Here is a 23980-nt window from a genome sequence, read left to right as displayed (position 1 = left end):
TCTGTCTTTGACAATATTTTTTCCTCCTAATCACTCAAGACAAAAATACTCCAAATTGTCTGTGAAACTTTCTTTTCTATAATCCAAAAAAATTAGCTAAATAATAATTTTATCAACTTATATCATTGAATAAATTAAGTTATTATTTATTGTCACTTCTCACAGCAAATACTAAAGGCAAACTTTTATAAACTCATGTATGTGTAATTAGTCTCCCTATTGGTACTCCTTTCAAATCTCCAAATCATACTGCTTAATACTTCTCTAAACCAACCTACATTAATCACTACTTTCAATAAAGTCACCCTCCTGTCAAAAAGGAAACTTCAGTAGTTCTTCCTTGTCTAAAGGCAAAGTTCAAGCTTCTTGACATAGCAATCACAGATTCACATCTCTCTAAATCAGCCCCCAACTTTTTCCCCTGAATCTCTGCTTCAGCTGAACTGGTCTGTTTACCATTTCTGCAATATGACTTGCTCACTTATACATAGAATATATTCTTTTTTCATCTTAGCTTAACCAAAGCCCATTCTTTAAACAGCTAACTCAAGTTTTACATTTCCAATGACACTTTTTAGGCTCCAGTATCCTCTAAACCCTTAGAGGACATTTTGCCTGATGAAATTTTCTTTTAAATAACACTAAATTTGTGAAAGTTTAATATGTTTTAGGCCCATGTTATTTGTTTGGCATCCATTATTTCATTTAATTCTTCCCTAAAATATAGGTATTGTATCCTAATCTTTCAGATAGAACCTAGACATAGAGATATTTCAAAATACCAACAAACTTCTTTATATGGCAAGTCCAGGAGTCAAACAATGGTGTATCTGATTGTAAAGTCCTTTTATTGTCATTACCTCATATTGAGCTATTTGAGATATCAAAATAAATGGGAACAAAGAAAATGACTTTGGATTTCATGACTTAGAACAATTTCTGTTTCAGTGGAATATGGGGGACTTAAAGTTGGTTGAAAAATGCTAACCTGTAAATGGGTACTAAAGAAATGAAGTAATGAATCTACTTAACATTTTGATTCATTTTATATCATTTTATTCCCTGTACAGAAAAAAAATACCTAAAAGTGTTCCTTGTAACTAACTGCCTAAGGGCTTAAAGGAAAAAGGAAAAGGGGTGGAGAAGAAAAATGAATAGAAGGACTTTCCAGATAAAATGAAACTATGCTGAGAAAGTCATCCTGTGGATAGCCATTTTCACTGAGGACATTGTATTGTTAGATGTACTTTAGTTAAGGTAACATCAAATAGCAGCATGTCACAGATAACGATGTCATAGTAACACAGAAATTAAGCAACTATATATATATATGCCTCCTTCTAATGACCTTTGCTATACTTTGTCTTGTGTTTGCCATAGATCATTAAAAAGTATGGTTAAATGAGAACTGAAATTCATGGAAGTGTGCCTAAATTATTTCTAGAACAGTTAAAAGTACCAGAGCCATTAGGGTTTTAAATTAATGTGTGCATTTTTCTTATTAATAAGTATGCCCATTTAAAACAACCATTACTCCTATAATGTGAATTTAATGAGAAAAATATATGAGAATATTATTAATTTTCTTTCTGTTAAATTACCAAGCCCTTTTGCTGACATCTAATGTAGGTATCATTAATAGGAAAAAAATCAAAAAGTTGATGAGGATTCAAAAGTAAGTTTAACTCACATATAGCATAATAGCATACTGCCATTAGAATATTAGAAAATAGTATACAGTTTCCTACACTAAAGTAAACATGCTTTAAATAATTAATATAACTGATGATATTGCATTCTCCAAGTCTTGCATCTATTTTCATACCATTTCCTGTAAAATCACCATAACATTGGGAGACTAGTATTGATTAGTATTTTTTTTTAATTTTTATTTAATATTGGAGTACAGTTAATTAACAATGTTGTGTTAGTTTCAGGTGTACAGCAAAGTGATTCAGTTATACATACACATGTATCTATTCTTTTTCAAATTCTTTTCCCATTTAGGTTATTACAGAATATTGAGCAGAGTTCCCTGTGCTATACAGTAGGTCCTTGTTGGTTATCTATTATTTTGAAGTAATATCAGAACAGAAAAGCCACAAATACAGTACAAATAGTACTGGTGTACTCTCCACCCAGATTCCAGAAGCATTATTTTATTTTTATTAACATTTAATTAATTTAATTTTCTTTATTATTGGTTCTTTCTCTCTGCTCCTCTCACATTTTCTGACCTGTTTGAGAGTAACTTGCATAATCATGCCCTTTATCTCTTAATACTTCAGTGTATATTTCCTAAAAATAAGGATATTCTTATACAAAGCCACAGTACAATTATCAAAATCAGACAATTAGCACTGATGCTATGTTATTATCTAACACACATACCTTATTCAAATTATCCTTAGCAGTATTTTTTTTAAAAATAACAATGTTGTATGAAAGTTTTTATATTCATTTGTTTCTGGGAAATTTTAAGACTTCAAGAAATGCTGTTCCCATACTAGGAATTTACTCTGATATTTTTAGTAGTGGAAATCTGCCCCCACCAATAAAACTCATCTAGTCTTGAAATGCTATTAAGTGGATTTTGAACTGACAGACTCAATTCAATTGAGAAAATATAGATAAAATTTGAGATTCAGATATAAATAAAAAATAAAAAGCATCACAGATTCCAAATAGCAAACTAGATCTACTCTAGTACTACCACTTAAAAATGTGGGTATCATCTGTTATGTATGTTACTCATTTCTCTTCACAGGGTATATGCCAGTAATTTTGATGCACGTTTCTCAAAAAATATGCACAGTCAAGCTGTTCAGGTTTAACGTCATTCATTAGCTATTGGTTAAGGTGGTTCAAAGTTATTAGTTAATGTTGGGTTTTAATAAACTAAAAATGAGTAAGACTTAGAGCACAAGTCAGCCAATATGCTGTTAGTTTAGCCTTAACATGTGTCCCATTGCTAGGAAGTTTGATTTGGTCTTATTCCCAAGACCAAGTTTCCCTTTCCATTATTCCTGAGAGCAAATCTTTATTCCAAGCAATAAAATACCTGCATTGTTTTCCTCTAGTAGGATTCTTTCCTGGATAACTTGCCCAGTACCTCAGTCTATTAATAACTGCACTTCTTTTCTGAATTTGAAACATCCTCTCCAGGAAATAGAATATTCCTTGAAATCCACCCTCTTTTACTGAGTGACTAGTTCTTCCGATTATCATTATCACCACCATCACCATCTGTACCACCACCACTGCTGTCCTTTACTGAACATTTACTTTGTGCCAAAGGCTCAGCTAATTATTTCCATATATCATCACAATTAATCTTCCCAACAACATTAAGGTCCATATTATTAATGAATCTTACAGATGATAGAACTGAGGCACAGAGTTTAAGTAACTAGCCCAGTGTCCTAGATAACTAAAATGTATAGAGTTTAGAATTTGATCCCAAGTGTATGTGGTACAAAGCAGAGCCAAATCTCTTCCATTTCTGTCTTTCCTCAGAGTCCCATTGCCACAGCCTCTCATCATGCTGTCAGGCTTTGCCAAGTGGCTATCCTACCAGCCCTTGCTTATCTCAGGTACCCCTGACTATAGTGTTCCCTCCACTTCCTCATGCTCTTCATTATCTGAGGTTGATTTTGTACCCACTTTCCTGATCCCACAAATTTGAAACATGGCTCGTGAGAAATGTCTGCCAGACTGTTCACCATTAGCCTGTTTACACATGGCGCATAATAAAATGGTGGGGTAAAGAGAAAGGAATCTGACCATACTGCTGCAGAAAAATCATCAAATCACAAAAAAGAGACAAAAAGAAGAAAGGATCAAAGGAATTTCAAAACAGCCAGAAAATAATAAACAAAATGGCAGTAGTAAGTCCATACCTATCAATAATTACTTTAAATATAAATGGACTAAATTCTCCAGTCAAAAGACTGAATGGATGAAAAACAACAACAATAAGATTCAACTTTACATTGCTGATAAAAGACTCACTGCACACCAAAAGCAAAGGCAGCACAGGCAAAAATAGACAAGTGGGACTACAACAAACTAAAAAGCTTCTGCGCAGCTAAGGAAACCATCAGCAAAATGAAAAGGCAACCTACCAAATGGAAGAAAATATTTGTAAATCATATGTCTGAGATGGAATTAGTACCCAAAATATATAAAGAACTCATACAACTCAATAGCAAAAAAAAGCCCCAAAACAAAAAATCTGATTAAAAAAAGGGCAGAGGAACTGAATAGACATTTTTCCAAAGAAAACATACAAAGGGCCAACTGGTACATGAAAAAGTGGTCAACATCACTAATCATCACAAAATACTAATTAAAAACACAATGAGATATCACCCCATACCTATTCCAATGGCTTTCATCAAAAAGACAAGAGATAACAGTGTTGGTGAGGATGTGGAGAAAAGGGTACACTTGTATACTCTTTTTTTTTTTTTTTTAAAGGAATTGGGTTTTTGTTTTTTTTTTTAACTTTGGGTTTGTTTGTTTGTTTGTTTATTTATTTATTTATTTATTGCTGTGTTGGGTCTTCGTTTCTGTGCGAGGGCTTTCTCTAGTTGAGGCGAGTGGGGGCCACTCTTCATCGCGGTGCGCGGGCCTCTCATTATCGCGGCCTCTCTTGTTGCGGAACACAGGCTCCAGACGTGCAGGCTCAGTAATTGTGGCTCACGGGCCCAGTTGCTCCGCGGCATGTGGGATCTTCCCAGATCAGGGCTTGAACCCGTGTCCCCTGCACTGGCAGGCTACACTTGTATACTCTTAATGGGAATGTAAACCTGTGCAGCCACTATGGAAAACAGTATGGAGAATACTCAAAAAATTAAAAATAGAACTACCATATGATCCAGCAATTCTACTTATCCATAGGAAACAAAATCACCATTTCAAACAGGTATCTACAACTATCTTCAAAGAGATATTTGCAAGAATGAATAGTGTTCTTTGCTGCATTATTTACAATAGCTAAGACATGGACACAATTTAAATGTCCCTGGACAGATGAATGGATAAAGAAACTGAGATATTTTACATATATATATATATATATATATATATATATATATATATATATATATATATATATGTATGTATGTTTATATATAAAAATCATTCATAAAAAAGAAGGAAATCCTGCCAGTTACGACAGCATGGATCGACCTTGACGGCGTTATGCTGAGTGAAATGAGTCAGATAAAGACAAATACCCTATTATCTCACTTATATGTGGAAACTAAAAAAACTAAACCCAGAGAGAACAATGCTGGTTGCCAGTAGTCAGGGATGGGTAGTGGAAGAAATGGGTGAAGGTGTCAAATGGCACAAATTTCCAGTTATAAGATAAATAAGTTCTTGGGATATAATGTACAGCATGGTGACTATGTTTAACAATACCATTGTATATTTGAAAATTGCTAAGAGAGTAGATCTTAAAAGTTCTCATCACAAGGAAAAGAATTTGTGAGATGATAGATGTTAACTTATTGTTGTAATCATTTTGCAATATACACGTATATCAAATCAAACTATTACCTAATCATATATAATATATAATATAATATTACATAATACCTGATAATATATTACATATATATCTAATTATCTAATTATATCTAAACTATATCAAATAAAACTAATACAATGTTATATGTTGAAAATAATAGTAATAAAATTTTGGACCAGAGGTTGGAGTTGGGCAAACATTCTGTAACTAGTTTCTTCTGTTGCTTTCTGTTCCCTGTTTCTGCCTACTGCCCTTTTTTTGCCCTTAAGACATAAATTTGGTTTGTATAAACCCTAACCCCGAGTGAAGTCAACAAAAACTGACTTAGAATCCTGGCACGTCACTTATGAAAATTTATTGGCCCCTTCCTTACTATTTATTTTTTTCTGGAGGTTAGTTCTTTAGAAAATGTGTATCAAAAAGACTTCTAGTATCATTTACTCTAGGATATTACTTCAAACAATACTTTCATATTTAATTACCTTGAGAGTAGGAGGGAGAAACTTCCATATAAATAGAGCTTGTTATATTTGTTGAATGAAATCTTTGTAGCTAAGTAGGATTACCTATTAAGGGCTGAATTTTTCGTGCATTTTCTCTTCTCTTCTAAGAGATTCTTGGAGTAACTTTAATTTCCTCTTTGCCCTGACTTGGTGGCTTGATTTACATAATTCATAATCCTGATTCATATATAAGTCATTTGCTCTCCCCCACAAAATCCAGAGAACTTCCAAATGCAAAGATAGTGCCAGTGAGCATGCACGTGCTGGAACCTAAAAGCAAACAGAAATAAATAATACATACAGGCAAAGAATGTTTAATTTACAAAGTTAGACCTGCATTTGTAAGGTTGTGTGCCTGCTGACATTCCCTCTAATTTTTAATGAGGTGTTGAGAAGCCTGGAAACTGTATCAGATTCCTTAGGACAGCAGTGCAAAAACAAATGGGCTAGGATCAATTTAGAATATTCTGTATTCTCAGAAGGCTTGCCCTGACGTACTGTAGGAATGGAATACAGGTTACGTGTTAAAGAAGAAAACTGCATAGTAAATGTGTTTCACAGAGTGGATTTGAGTGATTTTTTTTTTAATGGAAAGCAAGGTATTTATAATACTGAGTCTGTGCAGTCACTAGAGCTTAATGTTTTAAAATACAGATAATTGTAGTCTTGCATGAAGAGAAAACTGTTATTTTATTGTTCTTTAATAGTCTTTGGGGGGCTTTCTAAAAAAGCTTCAGCTTGATGAACTACTTAAAATAGATCTCTAAAAGCAACAAGTAATAAAATCAAACACCAAATAAATTTGCATTATAGCCTGGAAAATCACCTGCATATTGTCATCGGGGGAAAAGCTTTTTATAAAAATATTTGTGTTTACATTGATATGGGCTATAGAAATATGTTTACCTTAATAAAAAGCAAATTACATACATACATATATATATAATGTTATTTTGATATTAAACCATACAGATATTTTACAAAGGAAAAGAAGTCATCAATTAAGATCATATTTATTTTTTTGCAATTGCACTGAATAATTTTTTGTATTGATCACTGGCTGAATCAGGCTACCAAATGGTCAAAGAAATATTTTACAGGAATTAAAATAATAAATCTCAAATATTTTCTAGGTCTACTGTTATTAAAGCAACAAGAAGTAATTTTTTCAAGTCAAAATCTACATATTCTCTTAACAACTCTCTCATTTTAGAACACACTTGGTGTCCAAAATGTTTTTCACTTCCTCTGAAGGAATCCACTTCTGTATATCTGTGTTGCTTTTGAACTCTTTAATGATCTATTAAATACAAGAAATATTTTTGCCCTGATTTGGAGGACCAGAGTAAAACAGTAGTTATTGATTTTATGCTCAGAAGGTTGGAACAAGAGCTCTTGTAACTCTCGCACATTATGACGTATCTTCTGGCTCACTCACTGTGGGGCAGCAGGCAGGCTGCAACCCACTCCCTCTTGCCCTGGATCCTCCTTCAGCTTTTCTGACTCCTGGGTCAGGGTGTGCTTCACACTGTGGAGGGTAACAAGCTTCTGCAGGACACCCTAATGTTCTTGTCCCTCCTTTTGGTTTCCAGCCAGATGTGCTCAGGGATTCCAGATCACGGTTGTGGGTTTAAGCTTGTCCTTGCTCTCCCCACTTTACGCTCACCTCTCCTTCTTAACTGCCACCCTGTGAACCTCAAGCAACAGATGCAAAAAAGTCTCACAGTGTTTAACCAACATCCATAATGGCTTAGTGGTTCCGCTTTTCTGGTTGATCCCTAACTGATCCAATCATAATCATCATCAGAAATAATTAGTAAGACAGAAAACAACACTAAATAAAATATAAGCTAACAACAAAAAAAGAAATGAAAACAATAGCCATAAAAATATTGTTTTAAGTTTATAAGAATCTTTATTCCTTGACATTCTTATGTAAAGGTTCCAGACAGCTTAAAGGTGCCAGTAATTAAGCCATGGTTTCCTAGGTCCAAAAAGACCTTTCTTTGGGATTCTCCACCTGAGGTTCTACAAATTCCATCTCCCCTTTGTTCACTGGAATTCTGTTGGGTTCTATAAACTGCAAGCACTGAAGGGACACTGAAGAGCAAGAGAAGGAAGGATTTGCTTTTTCCTGTTTGTTTGCTCTTCTGCCAGTGTTGCCCTAGTGATAGTTCACTGCTCTGGCAACAGCAGACAGCTAGAGTAGCCAGCTTCTTCCGTAATCCTAGAACCAATTTGCCAAAACCCTTCCTAAGAGCCAGCCAGCCAGCTGTCCTTCCACAGGACCTTTCTCTTAGCTGTTGAGGCACTAAAAAAAATTCCCTCCTTAGAATTCTGAGTACCTATTCTTTGGCATCCTTCTGAGTTCTTTACTTTCCCCCTCAAACTGTTTTATTTCTTCCCTGAATCCTAGCGATCATAGCTACTTCTTGTGTTACCTGAATGTTTTATTTTTTCAGTATTCTAACACCTGTTTAACCAGGTCCCTGTATTTAAATTATCTCTGTTGAAAATAGTGTTTTTTTGAATTCCTGACTAGAACCCAAGTGGCACAAGACAAATACAAATCTCTTTTCACTAAAGTATTTTGTATAGTAGCATCATTTATTACTTTATGAAATACTATATCAAAAGCTAAAATTGATTATTTGTATTTTATATGCAAACACAAACATTGTGTGACCTTTATTTAGGTAGTTAACAAAAAGTCAATACTGGGTTGAAAAAGAGCAGATTATTTTTGCATTGTTGTATATGAGTACAAAACATACAGTTTAAGATTTTATTACTGATTTTCCTTTCCAGATTCCACTGTAGGAATCCATTTATGTGTCAGCGTTTGGTTTAGCACATGATTCATTTTTATAATCTCTCAGTTACCCTTTGTTCCATTAATATTAATATATATGAATGTTTACTTTTAGTCCACAATAATTGAATAATTATTCAATTGTAAAGTTTTCTTTGAGCTTATATTCTTATGCCTAAAGAAATAAATTATCACTTAAAACGTTTTAAGTAAGAGTTACATTAAAATCGTCAGCATTTTAAAACAATTGTCTACTGAAAATGTCATTCAAAGGCCCAAATAATTTTCACTGCACTTTAAAAGTTTATAACTAACGGACGAATATTTACCTTGTTTGAACCGGTTGCTGTATCTGTACTTCATATTTCTAACATGTTTTTTTCACATGAACAGACCATATTTTAACACTTTATCAAGGTGTTATTTACGGATAGTTTCATCTGAACTTTGTATTAAGTAACCTATTGGAATATCTAGGTATGAAATGCCACCTCTCCAAAGTGTTTGAAACAGAGGGTGACAGAAATAAATGCATTATATTCTGAATTTATATGTGTGTATATATATAATATTATTGAGTATTGACTTTGCTGGAAAAGAATCAGAGCCCCTTCAGGGTGTGTGTGTGTGTGTGTGTGTGTGTGTGTGTGTGTAAGCAGGCAAGAAGGAAGCAAGTGAGCTGCAGAATACTATGGAAGTAAAACTGTGGCATTATGAAGTAAAGGGAAAATGTCAGTTTACCTCAGGCCCTAAAAAACAATCTTTTAAAAGTTCAGACATGCCCATATTAAAAAGCAGTGATCTTTAAATGGGTTGGACTATTAGTAAGATATGTATACTTCATTCCAGTTCTTTTTTTCTTTTTTTGGTAATTAATTTTGAGGTTTGCGTTCCTAAATGGTACACATATAAAATCCTTTCAATTACGAGTCTTGATTCCTGGATTGTGAACACGCCTAAAGAACAAAAGCAGTATCACAAAGAAGTCTTGATGTCTTGAAGATGAAAGGTCAATTTTTAAAGGAGCCTTCGGGATGAAAGATAAGAGTTTTATTAGGGAATTCAGAACATAACTGAAACCCATGTGCCTAGATTAGTTAGTAGTTTAGAGTGTTTAAAACTCCACTTGCCCCAGATATTATTTTTCATTTTAAAGTCAATCAATCTTTCTCTCCTATCATGTGTCACGTGTGTGTGCATGTGCACACATGAGAGAGAAACAATGTCTTCTGACAGCTCTAGCATTACATGATCCTTACCCCTTAGAATTTTATATTAAGAAACTTTTACCACTAACTTTAATATATCAACTTTCATTGAGAGACTGATTGGCTCTGTTTGGGTCAGATGATCTTCTCTTTGACCAATCACTGTAAACTGGAGAAACAGGCACTCTGATTGGCTAAGTCTAGGATATGAGTTGAACTTGAAGTCAAATTACATATGTCCTCTTTCTCCATATTAACTTTTCTAATAGTACAAAGATGCCTGTGATTTATATCACCCTGAGATGTACAGGCATACCTCAGAGATACTGCAGGTTTGGTTCCAGACAACTGCAATAAATTGAATATCGCAGTCAAGTGAGTCACATGAATTTTTTGATTTCCCAGTGCATATAAAATATTATGCTTTTACTATACTGTAGTCTATTAAGTGTGCAACAGCATTATGTCTATAAATATGTACATACCTTAATTAAAAAATTATGCTTTTGGAAAAATGGCTCCCATAGATTCAAGGTCCACAAACCTTCAATTTGTAAAAAGATGCAATATCAACTAAGTGCAATAAAATGAAGTGCAATAAAATGAGGTATACCAGCACTATAATACTTAACTTCATGTTACCCTGAGAGAGTGAGAAAGAAAAACAGAAAAGCCAGAACTAGTTGGCTTTTGTATTAATAAATGGAGAAGTCATTTATTCCATTTAATATGAATTGTCAAAGTTCAATTGCTTTTTTCCCAAGTTTTTAGCTCTCATATAACAGAATTACTAACCCTGTAAGTAAAGGTTAATTCTTTTTAATGTTACCATTTATACTAATTAAAATGATATTTTATGATTTTGTAAAAAGTGCATGAGCTGATAAAGTATATCAGTTCCAATATCTATTATTCCATTTTGTGAATGTAATTGAAAACTGCTGTGCTGTGCTTTTAACATGGCCCAGCTAATAGTTACTGTAACACATAATTCAGAACTTTACATAATTCAGATTGTCTCATTCATAAATTACTCGTTTGGAAATATTTCACAAGAGGAAAATTTGAACTCCTAAATATCTTGTAATAGGCAGTTGAAATCCAGTCACTCAATAAAGGTTTTTTAATCATTGAAATAATAAATTTTTTTAATATAACTCTGTTTCTATAGCACATGTCATATGAACCATTGATTTACTTCTAGACATTACTGATTTTATCATTCATTATAATGGGATTATATTTAGTAGCCTTATTTAGACTGTAAACTTTGTAAAGATGTATATGTTTATTAAGCACTGACCATGGTAGGGCATAACATATATTAATGATTTCTACTGACCCCTCATGTACTGAATGTGCTGTAGATGAGCCATGTACATAACTCCATTTCACCATCCCTGGTCTACTCCATGATAAGATGTCATCTATCAGCCCCTAGAAGTATTCAGGAAAATCGTCCTATTTGTTTCCGTAAGAGATGACTATGATTCAAAAGGAAATCAACAGCTTAATTTTAATAATTTGTCTTTAATAGAGAAGATAATTATAAAACCACCTATTTTTAATAAGCTGTCCCAAAAATATTCATGGAGAAAGTACGGTGCACTAAATAGACGATACTTTGCACAGGATACTTTGGGGTTTTCTTCCGCAAGAGTATCGAACATTCATTTCACTGTCTTAAGAATCCTTGTTTTTTCCCCCAAACACTTTTCATGTATAGGAATGAGCTTGACATCAAAGTTCTTAGGTACCAAGGGCTTTAAAGTTGGATAAATTGTGGGAGGGAACTTCTGTATTTGTCCCAGAGATAGTGCTATATCTTTCAGAGACCTTTTAAAAATCTCATGTTCCAATTCAGAACTGTACAAGTAGTTTTAACAGTCTAAGTTTCTCTTCTCCAAAATTTTAAATGTTATATTTCATAGATTTCAGTTATAAAGCTCAACGATAATTGTCACTGTGGAATTTGATTTTGTGATAGTTCTAATGGAATCCATGTCACAACTTGTTGCATATTATGCCTTTGTAGGGGAAATTTAAACTTTTCCCCAAAAAAGGACAAATTTCTCTTATTGTCATGCTTATATTAGAATAAGAGGTCCTGTATACACAACTAAAAACATACATTTCTAACCTATGATATTTAAATTCCAAATACAAATAACTCAGTATTTCTCCAAAATAACAATTTAAATAAAGAATATTTCTATAAGGAATTTAAAATAATCATATCCCGAATTGGTAATTTTACAAGTTTGCCAACTTTCAAAATTTTTTTCTATGTATTCAAAATGGTATTAAATTTAAGAAAGATAAATAACATATAACATTTAATCAGGTGCCCAAATCAACAGAACACAATCAGCTACTAGAAATTTGGTTATACTCCTTTCTGCACTGCATTCCTTTCCGTCCCAAATTTGACCCTTGCTTCCACCGCCAGAAATTTACCCCAAATCAGTACATAACAAAAGGATTCCTCTTTGCAAATGTTAAATCCCAACTCATTTTCTTCGGAATCCAGCAGCCCCACAGCTTTTCCTTTCTCAACATCAATGGAAGGGTTGTGAAAGCAAACAGCTGTCTCTCCATTGTTTTTTTTCATTACAGTCTACAGACTGTCACTTGCTCTTATAAATTCACATTGAACTGAACAGGCTGAAGAAGTTCAGTTCAGGGTCAAGCTCCCTGAAATAGCATGAAATTGTGCATTGCTGGAAATAGAGGGTTTAATCTCTGTGCCAAGAGTCATAAAACAGGATCATCTGGTCTTTCAATCATTACTCTTTTGCTGCAGCTGTTTCCTAGACTATTTGTAACTTTCGCTGATTGAAAGAAAAAAAACTGTCATTTGGTTAAAAGAACAGGGAAAAAAGTGCTATAATCTACCTACTACTTGGACTTGATTTACTGAAGTTCTGCTTCACTGACATATTCAATAAATTGCCATTAGTCCTCACAGGCTTAATATTCAAAAACCCATGGTTACTGGAGTATGCTTTGTAAGATTCAGTCATGCAAACCAGGGCGATATATCGATGCACATGTGGTACATATTTTTGTGACATTATTTCTGTTTGATTTGATGTTCTCTCTGCACAGCGCTATCTCAGCAATTGTAAAAATGTCCTCCTTTGTAATTCACAACATAAAAAATCACTTTTTCAACAGCAGGTAGAAAGTAATAGAATTTATGCTTAAAGATAACTAAGAAAATACGAAGGTAAATTATAGCAGAATAGCTTTTTAAAGCCTTTTTAGAATGGTGTCATTTAAATAATTATTTATTCATTCAACAAACATTTTTGAGGTAGTGGTTGTAACTTCCTGTATTGAATGGAAATCACACTCCATTAATTGTATTTTTGTCAGAACTAAGAAAAAATAGTATACATCACATATGGACAAGATACAGTAAGAATTGGTCTAGGTGGTGATAAGATTGTTAATTATATATCATTTGGCATTTTGCCTGAATTCCCCTTATGTTAAAAGCTAGAATATTATTGTGAGGGTCATACTGTATCTTCTAGTTTTGGGCCACTTTAGGGTATATCTGTTAGAAAAATATTCAGTAATTGGGATTTATCCTTAATTTTAATAATCGAGACTGTATGTGGAGCACACACACACACACACACACACACACCTGTGCGCAAAGAATATGATAGTCTCACATAATCGATCACCTGATGTTCTATTTCTGGCCTGAGCTACACTTGTATCTCTTTTTTAGAAACCCATATAGAAGGGATATTTATGACTTTCTATGTGTCTGAAGTCACATGCTGGATTTCTTCTGTATATTTTCCTTTCCTTCTGTAATATACATTATATTCTGTTAATTGTGCACAGAAAATAAAATCGATCAGGCATGATTTACTTGAACATATCCTTTTTTGTTTTTCTGCCATAAATCACTAGAACCACCCCAGATCCTCTCCTTTCTTTTCCAGTGTAAATTCCTAATCACCAGTTTTTACTGAAGATATAGCCAATGCAATGCCATGTGTTTGAAGTTACTAGAGCATTAGATGAACAAGGAATTTAGATGGACTTTGCAGACGGTAATTTGCTTGCAGGTGCATGTATCCACTCTTTGGGAAAATTTATTTATTGAAAAATTAAAGTTAATTCTGCAAAAAATGTTCAGCAGTTCTGTGATCTATGAGGAAATTTTCTAGAAACTGAAAAAAAAGAGTAAAACATACTTGAAAATTAAAAATATCTCTTTCTAAAGTGAAAGTGAGTTGGGTGTATTTTAATTAGACTCTTACTTATTTTAAGACATGTATTTTTATTACTAATAAATTGGTAAAATTATCTTTATTTTTAGTAAATGTATTTTCTCTATGCATTCTTTGTTTTACATGTACAACCGAGGATTGCAAATTACTAGTTTACCTAGATTAAACCTTAAGTCTAAAATCTTTAAATGCTTCATCATTATCAATGAAATAAACCTTTTTCTTGATATACAACTACTTCTTAATCTTTGGAAAAATGTAAAACTGCAGAAAATCATGTATGTTTTCTTCACAATATTTGAATCATACTAAATTACCTTTGGAAAACTTTTCTTTTCCTTCTTGATATGGTATTTTTCTACTTTCATTAAGTAGGAACATTTCAAAATATGTATTTAGTTTCAAAAATATAGTTGAATGAATTGGCATGCTGAAATTTAATACATAGTAGTTTCAAATTCATCATAGATGTATTTTTGTAGAGGCATTCAATATTGAAAACTGTTTTACTTATTCAAATATTTCCAAATGTAAAGGTTGAATGTTTTCATGAGAGATGAGTAATAATATAACACATTTTTTAAATGACTGCTATTATTTTACCTCACAGTCTTTGTTGTGAAAAGTAAAGAAAAAGGAAAGATTGTTTTTATATTCATAGTAACTCTCTGACAAGCTTAGGCTGACATAATTTTTATGTATAGGAGGATACTGATTTGACTGTTTCAATAGTAATGTAAAATGGTATTCACTGTCTTTGTGAAACATTTTAGTGTTCTTTATATTTCCAATATTTTACAGTTACTCCTTTTTTTCCCTTGATCTCTATGCTTTTCTAGGGTCTCAATTTGGGAATTATGGTTTGGAATATTTCATGCTAGGCTATTTGCCACAACATTTAATAAGATTATTTTATCCTTCTTTCCAACCTATTTAGATGGCAGTTGTAACAATGTTGTGACACAGTTTTCTAAAAGTAAAAAGATTACAAGTTCATCAGAGGTGCTGCTGTCATGTAAAAGTTCAGTTTTATTTTCTTAAGCCGACTCTAGACATTTCTTTATATTTACTTCAGTGGTGCAGACATTTACAAATGTTAATAGTCTAATAGCGCTATTGATTCCTTTAAAATTCAGAAAGAATGTGCCTTTCACCAAATCATAAAATTGCAAGTGAATGGTTTTACATCATCTCAGTTAGATTGTCCTACTTTCTGCCTAGTTATAACTTTATAAATCAACAGTGCACATATTCAAGAAAGACTTTCTATACTGTGTGGATATATGAGTAGTTTTAAAAAGGTATGTGTTTACAATGTTTTTCTGGTGTTTTAATCCTTTAGCATTTTCTTTGGTTAGCCTCCTGAGTTTTTCTGTGCTGTGTTCTTCATAACCACTACTCATTTACTTCTTATTAGATTCATCTTTATGAAAGAATATTTCTATAAATGAATTGCTAAAAAAATAAAGGTAATAGAATTTTAAAAAAAGGAGTTAGGGAACTTAAGAAGATGCTTCCCATGTCCAGTCTTAAAGATATCTATCATGTATGTCTATTATCATACTCGCACGGAAGCATATATGTGTATGTGCATATATATTACAGTACATATCAAATATATAATATATGAAAGAAAAATAAGGTTAGCATTCCTTGGACAAAAATGCCAAAGAATTAAATGAGAGATGAATGACTATACCTGATTGGAAAATACGTTATCACGTTACAGAATTTATTTGGTTACACCAGATCTTAGTTGCGTCAGGCAGGCTTCTTAGTTGCAGCAGGCAGACTCCTTAGTTGTGGCATGAGAACTCTTAGTTGCAGCATGCATGTGGGATCTAGTTCCCTGACCAGGGTTTGAACCCAGGCCCCCTGCATTGGGAGCGTGGAGTCTTATCCACTGCACCACCAGGGAAGGTCCCTCAAGTTACAGAATTTAAAAGTGGTATTTAATTGGTGCTTTCTAAATGTTGCTTCTTTTAATTTCCCTTTAAAGTTGGTAGCAATGTATAGAAGCACAAAATCCAATACACTGAAGAGAAAACTGCATCATTATAAATATTAGAAATATTTAGGATTAATATAATTGATGAATCCATTCTGTTTTACTGAGCACCTATTCTGTATTAGTAGGTGTGCTGGTGCAGGGGCTCTAAGGAGGAGTAATAATTCACCCGGCTCCCAAGATTTTTACCACTAACAATACAATTAAAGTGGATAAGTGCTCCTATTATGAAACTAACTTTGATTACTTCTGACTCTCTGGGGACATTATCCCCCTGAAGAGATGACAGTCCGTAAATTAAAACTTTGTTTTCTACTTAAATGATTGCATGTAATCACAGAGTTATGACTTCCACATTAGTCCACTATGACAATGAAAAGAGAATTTTAAAATTGGTGAGAGGAATCTTCTGCGACAAATTGAGGTCCTAATCACTGATTTTTTTTCTCTCTGTAAGTTTCCTAGAATTGCTGACATTCATCCTGCACAGAGTATTAATGAACACAAACTTTTCATGTAGTTTCAGTTGAACAAAAATAAATAATCTATTATGGGTTGCTTACTCAGTGTGAATGAACTGTTAGAACTCTATATGCAAGTATTTGCATAAATTTTACTTTTATAATCTTAGGCTTTTAGCAATGAGCATCCTTAGAACTAAGGTTTAAGTATCTTCAAACTAAGAAAGTTGAAGAGTTTAACGATTAAATTAGAAGATTCTAATTTCTTTTTGCAGACACTGTGCAAATAATTTAACTATTTCTTGATTGTTCTGTGTTAATTCAAATGGAATAATATTGTACACTTTTAGAGCCTAGGTCCAAAGCCTAGCTGCCTTGGGTCTCAAGTTATGTATTTACTCCTTCTGGGATGGCCTACCTGAGTCCCCACTGCAGTTTTGGATGCCCCTTGTAAAGTCTCCTCTAATGTCTTGTGCTGCTTCTTTTGAGTACTTATGCTTTATTTTATGCTTCGCATGGACGAGCAGTGCACATGTCTTATTCGTAGTTGGATCTCTTGCACTTATTGAATAAAAACTTGATAATGTAGCAGTATTATGTTTTTATTTCTTTTAGTTCACAAGCTTTAACAACGATTACATTGAATTATGAGTCTCTCTTGATTACCGTTTTGGGAAATATTGCTTAATTTGAAAATGAATTTATATTTAAAATATTCTAATGTTAAGTTTCACCTAATTATGTCTAATGAATTTACATATTATTAGGATTTGCATACTTTAAATACTCCATAAAGATCCATAAAAAAGACATGGATGATGAAACTAAAGGATTATTTCAGAAATGTAACACTACTCAATTTTCAATTATTTCAGAAATGTAACAGTACTCAATTTTCATTCTCATGTGCATTATTTGTATTCAAAAACATGAACATTGATAGATACTGTGCTCTATTACAATGAGCCCTAAAACGTCAACAGTGGCAAATGATTATTTATAACGTGCAAGCTGAAGACCAAATTCTATGTGGAAAACTATTCGGAAAGATTAACATGTAAACCTATGTTAAGTTAGTCTTAATCTTCAATAAAATAAAACTCAGTAAAGAGATGTTAGGGATCTGAGATCTGACATTAAAGGTTTGCTGAAGTAAGTATATAAGTTAACTGGCTCAAGACAGACAAAGGTGGGATGAGGACATGTATGCTTACCATGTAATTTTAGGGATTTAAAAAATCATCCATTACACAATCTTTTGCCTGCAAGAGAAACATACTGCACGTATCAAAGAGGCATCAAGCAAGTTATCAAGTCATACTATAATATCTTTAGCAATTGGGACAAACACTGTGGAATACCCTTATTGCATTGATTGTTATTATTAGAAACATAATTTAGATACATTTGAAATATAACATTAATATATGTGGAGCTATTTATGGAAATGTAATTGCCAAGATCTTTCTTGTATAACTCTCAAGTCTCTCTCAAAGTCATCTCCTGCTTGTTAATATGGACCAGCAGCCAGACTGGCTAAGTTTGAAGTCACACTCAAATGCTTACTCTGTGAACTTAAACTGTCTACACTCAACTTTCTTCTCTGTAAAATAAAAATTATAATAAGTTATCAGTATTGCAGATTTGTGGCGAGTATTAAATGAATTTATTCAAGTAAAGCTCTTAAAAGAATGCCTGGCGGGTAGAAAGTGCAATGTGTTATTACTCTCCCCCACTGGCAGTACCTTAGTTTAAACTGGTAGAATCTGTAAGACTTGTTTCTGATGACTAGTACTTTAGTACACACATGGCATACACATACACAAAAGATTACCAGTTGAACTTTGAAAGTCTAAGATGGCATGTTTTTCCTGTCTTTTTACTAGTAATAATGAACTTCTGTAACTTATTGATGGACTAAATTTTTTTTTTTTTAAAGCAATGCTGAGACTGGAACAGCACAAGCTTTATTCAATGATCAAAGAATGGAGAAGTGGGAACCTAGTTCACAAACCAACTTCTTTTTTTTTTTTTTAATTAATTAATTTATTTATTTATTTGTTTTTGACGGTGTTGGGTCTTCGTCTCTGTGCGAGGGCCTTCTCCAGTTGCGGCAAGCGGGGGCCACTCTTCATCGCGGTGCGTGGGCCTCTCACTATCGCGGCCTCTCTTGTTGTGGAGCACAGGCTCCAGATGCGCAGGCTCAGTAGTTGTGGCTCACGGGCCCAGTTGCTCCGCGGCATGTGGGATCCTCCCAGACCAGGGCCCGAACCCGTGTCCCCTGCATTAGCAGGCAGACTCTCAACCACTGCGCCACCAGGGAAGCCCTGATGGACTAAATTTTTAAAAATTTATTTTAAACTTTTTTTATTGAAGTAGAGTTGATTTACAATGTGTCAGGTGCACAGCAATATATATATTCTTTTTCATATTCTTTTCCATCATAAATTTATTATAAGATATTGAATATAGTTCTCTGTACTGTACAGTAGGTCCTTGTTGTTTATCTATTTTATATATAGTAGCTTTAATCCCAAATTCCTAATTTATCCCCTTTGGTAACTATAAGTTTTCTATGTCTGTGAGGCTATTTCTGTTTTGTAAGTAAGATCATTTGTATCACTTTTTTAGACTCCACATATAAAGATATCATATGATATTTGTCTTTCTCTGACGTACTTCACTTAATATGATAATCTCTAGGTCCATCCATGTTGCTGAAAATGGCATTATTTCAGTTTTTATGTCTGAGTAATATTCCATTGTGTGTGTGTGTGTGTGTGTATACACACCACATCTTCTGTATCCATTCATCTGTCGATGGACATTTATGTTGCTTCCATGTCTTTGCTTTTGTAAATTGTGCTGCTATGAACACTGGAGTACATGTATCTTTTCAAATTAGAGTTTTCATCTTTACCAGATATATGCCCAGGAGTGGGATTGCTGGAGGATACGGTAACTCTATTTTTAGTTTTTTGGGGAATCTCCATACTGTTTTTCATATTGGATGCACCAATTTTCATTCCTCCTAACAAACAGTGTAGGAAGGTTCCTTCTCTTAACACCCTCTGCAGCATTTATTACTTGAACACATTTTGATGATGGCTATTCGGACAGGTGTGAGATTAAATTTTGTATTTTGAGTTGTATTTCTCTGGTGATTAGCGATGTTCAGCATCTGTTCATGTGCCTGTTAGCCACCTGTATGTCATTTTTGGAAAAACATCTATTGAGGTCTTCCATCCATTTTTTTGTTGTTGTTGTTTTGTTTGTTTGCCATTTACTTTCATTTTTTTATTGGAGTATAATTGCTTTACAATGTTGTGTTAGTTTCTGCTGTACAATGAAGTGAATCAGCTATATGTATACGTATATCTCCTCCCTCTTGGACCTCCTTCCCATCCCCCGCCCCCAATCCCACCCATCTAGCTTGTCACAGAGCACCGAGCTGAGCTTCCTGTGCTTTATAGCATGTTTCTGCTAGCTATCTGTTTTACTCATGGTAGGGTATATATGTCAATCCTAAACTCCCAATTTGTCCCACCTCCCCTTCCCCCACTGTATCCACATGTCCGTTTTCTACGTCTCCATCTCTATTCCTGCCCTGCAGATAGATTCGTCGGTACCATTTTTCTAGATTTCCACATATATGCGTTAATATCGATATTTGTTTTTCTCTTTGTGGCATACTTCACTCTGTATGACAGACTCTAGGTCCAGCCACATCTCTACAAACAACCCAATTTTGTTACTTTTTATGGCTGAGTAATATTCCATTGTGTATATGTACCACATCTTCTTTATCCATTCATCTGTCATTGGACATGTAGGTTGTTTCCATGTCCTGGCTGTTGTAAATAGTGCTGCAATAAACATGGGGGTACATGTGTCCTTTTGAATTATGGCTTTCTCAGGGTATATGCCCAGTAGTGGGATTGCTGTGTCATATGGTAGTTCTAGTTTTAGTTTTTTAAGCAACCTCCATACTATTCTCCATAGTGGCTGTATCAATTTACATTCCCACCAACAGTGCACGAGGGTTCCCTTTTCTCCACACCCTCTCAAGCGTTTACTGTTTCTTGATTTTTTGATGATGGCCATTCTGACCAGTATGAGGCTATATCTCATTGTAGCTTTGATTTGTGTTTCTCTAATAATTAGTGATGTTGAGCATCTTTTCATGTGCCTCTTGGCTATCTGTATGTCTTCTTTGGTGAAATGTCTATTTGGTCTTCTGACCATTTTTTAATTGGATTGTTTCTTTTTTTAATTTGAGATCCGTGAGCTGTTTGTATATTTTGGAGATTAATCCTTTGTCCATTGCTTCATTTGAAAATATTTTCTCCCATTCTGAGGGTTGTCTTTTCATCTTGTTTATGGTTTCCTTTGCTGTGCAAAAGCTTTTAAGTTTAATTAGGTCCCATTTGTTTATTTTTGTTTTTATTTTCATTATTCTAGGAGGTGGGTCAAAAATATCTTGCTGTGATTTATGTCAGAGTGTTTTTCCTGTGTTTTTCTCTAAGAGTTTTATAGTGTCCGGTCTTACATTTAGGTCTTTAATCCATTTTGACTTCATTTTTGTGTACGGTGTTAGGTAGTGTTCTAATTTCATTTTTTTACATGTAGCTGTTCAGTTTTCCCAGCACCACTTATTGAAGAGGCTGTCTTTTCTCCATTGTATGTTCTTGCCTCCTTTGTCATAAATTAGGTGACCATGTGTGTGTGGGTTTATCTCTGGGCTTTCTATCCTATACCATTAATCTATATTTCTGTTTTTGTGCCAGTACCAAACTATCTTGATTACTGTAACTTTGTTGTGTAGTTTGAGGTCAGGGAGCCTGATTCCTCCAGCTCTGTTTTTCTTTCTCAAGATTGCTTTGGCTGTTTGGGGTCTTTCATGTTTCCATACAAATCGTAAAATTTTTTTTCTACTTCTGTGAAGAATGCCATTGGTAACTTGATAGGGGCTGCATTGAACCTGTAGATTGCTTTGGGTAGTATAGTCATTTTCACAATATTGATTCTTCCAATCCAAGATCATGGTATATTTCTCCATCTATTTATGTCAATTTCTTTCATCAGTGTTTTAGTTTTCTGAGTACAGGTCTTTTGCCTCCTTAAGTAGGTTTACTCCTTGGTATTTTATTCTTTTTGTTGAGATGGTAAATGGGATTGTTCCCTTAATTACTCTTTCTGATATTTTGTTGTTAGTGTATAGGAATGCAAGACATTTTTGTGCATTAATTTTGCATCCTTCAACCTTACCAAATTCATTGATTAGTTCTAGTAGTTTGCTAATGGCACCTTCAGGATTTTCTATGTATAGTATCATGTCATCTGCAAATAGTGACAGTCTTATTTCTTCTTTTCCAATTTGTATTCCTTTTATTTCTTTTTCTTCTCTGATTGCCATGGCTAGGACTTCCAATATTATGTTGAATAAGAGTGGTAAGAGTGGACATCCTTGTCTTGTTCCTGATCTTAGTGGAAATGCTTTCAAATTTTCACCACTGAGAATGATGTTTGCTGTGGGTTTGTCATATATGGCATTTATTATGTTGAGGTGCATTCCCTCTGTGCCCATTTTCTGGAGGGTTTTTATCATAAATGGGTGTTGAATAGTGTCAAAAGCTTCTTCTACATATACTGAGATGATCACATGGCTTTTATTCCTTAAGTTGTTAATATGGTGTATCACATTTATGGATTTGCATATTTTGAAGAATCCTTGCATTCCTGGGATAATCCCACTTGATCATGATATATGATCCTTTTAATGTGTTGTTGGATTCTGTTTCCTAGTATTTTGTTGAGCATTTTTGCATCTATGTTCTTCAGTGATATTGGTCTGTAATTTTCTTTTTTGTGATATCTTTGGTTCTGGTATCAGGGTGATGGTGGCCTTGTAGAATGAATTTGGGAGTGTTCCTCCCTCTGCAATTTTTTGGAAGAGTTTGAGAAGGATAGGTGTTAGCTCTTCTCTAAATGTTTAATAGAATTCACCTGTGAAGCCATCTGGTCCTGGACTTTTGTTTGTTGGAAGATTTTTTAATTACAGTTTTAATTTCATTACGTGTGATAGGTCTGTTTATACTTTCTAATTCTTACTGGTTCAGTCTTGGAAAATTGTACCTTTCCAAGAATTTTTCCATTTCTTCGAGGTTGTCCATTTTATTGGCATGTACTTGTTTGTAGTAGTCTCTGATAATCCTTTGTATTTCTGTGGTGGCAGTTGTGATTTCTCCTTTTTCATTTCTAATTTTATTGATTTGCATCCTCTCCCTTTTTTTCTTGATGAGTCTGGCTAAAGGTTTATCAATTTTGTTTATCTTCTCAAACAACCAACTTTTAGTTTTATTGATCTTTGCTATTGTTTTCTTCATTTCTATTTCACTTATTTCTGCTCTGATCTTTATGATTTCTTTCCTTCTACTAACTTTGGGTTTTCTTTGTTCTTCTTTCTCTAGTTGCTTTAGGTGTAAGCTCACATTGTTTGAGATTTTTCTTGTTTCTTAAGGTGAGATTGAATTGCTATAAACTGCCCTCTTAGAACGGCTTTTGCTGTGTCCCATAGGTTTTGGGTCATCATGTTTTCGTTGTCATTTATTTCTGTGTATTTTTTTATTTCCTCTTTGATTCCTTTAGTGATCCCTTGGTTATTTAGTAGCACACTGTTTAGCCTCCATGTATTTGTGTTTTTTACAGGTTTTTTTTCCTGTAATTGATTTCTAATCTCAGCATTGTGGTCAAAAAAGATACTTGATATGACTCCAAATTTCTTAAATTTCTGAGGTTTTATTTGTGACCCAATATGTGATCTATCCTGGAGAATATTCTGTCTTCACTTGAGAGGGAAGCGTATTCTCCCACTTTCGGGTGGAATGTCCTTTATATATCAGTTAAATCTATCTGGTCTATTGTGTCATTTAAAGTTGTGTTTCCTTATTTATTTTCTGTTTGGATGATCTGTCCATAGGTGTAAGTGGGGTGTTAAAGTCCCCTACTATTAATGTGTTGATGTCGATTTCCCCTTTTATGGTTGTTAGCATTTGCCTTATCTACTGAGGTCCTCCTATGCTGGGTGCATAAATATTTATAATTGTTATGTTTTCTTCTTGGATTGATCCCTTGATCATTATGTAGTGTCCTTCCTTATCTCTTGTAATAGTATTTATTGTAAAGTCTATTTTATCAGA

Source organism: Eschrichtius robustus, chromosome 1, assembly GCF_028021215.1.
Source record: "Eschrichtius robustus isolate mEscRob2 chromosome 1, mEscRob2.pri, whole genome shotgun sequence".
Classification (NCBI taxonomy): Eukaryota; Metazoa; Chordata; class Mammalia; order Artiodactyla; family Eschrichtiidae; genus Eschrichtius; species Eschrichtius robustus.
The sequence above is the reverse complement of the archived record's forward strand: the minus strand, read 5'-3'. Positions refer to the sequence as shown.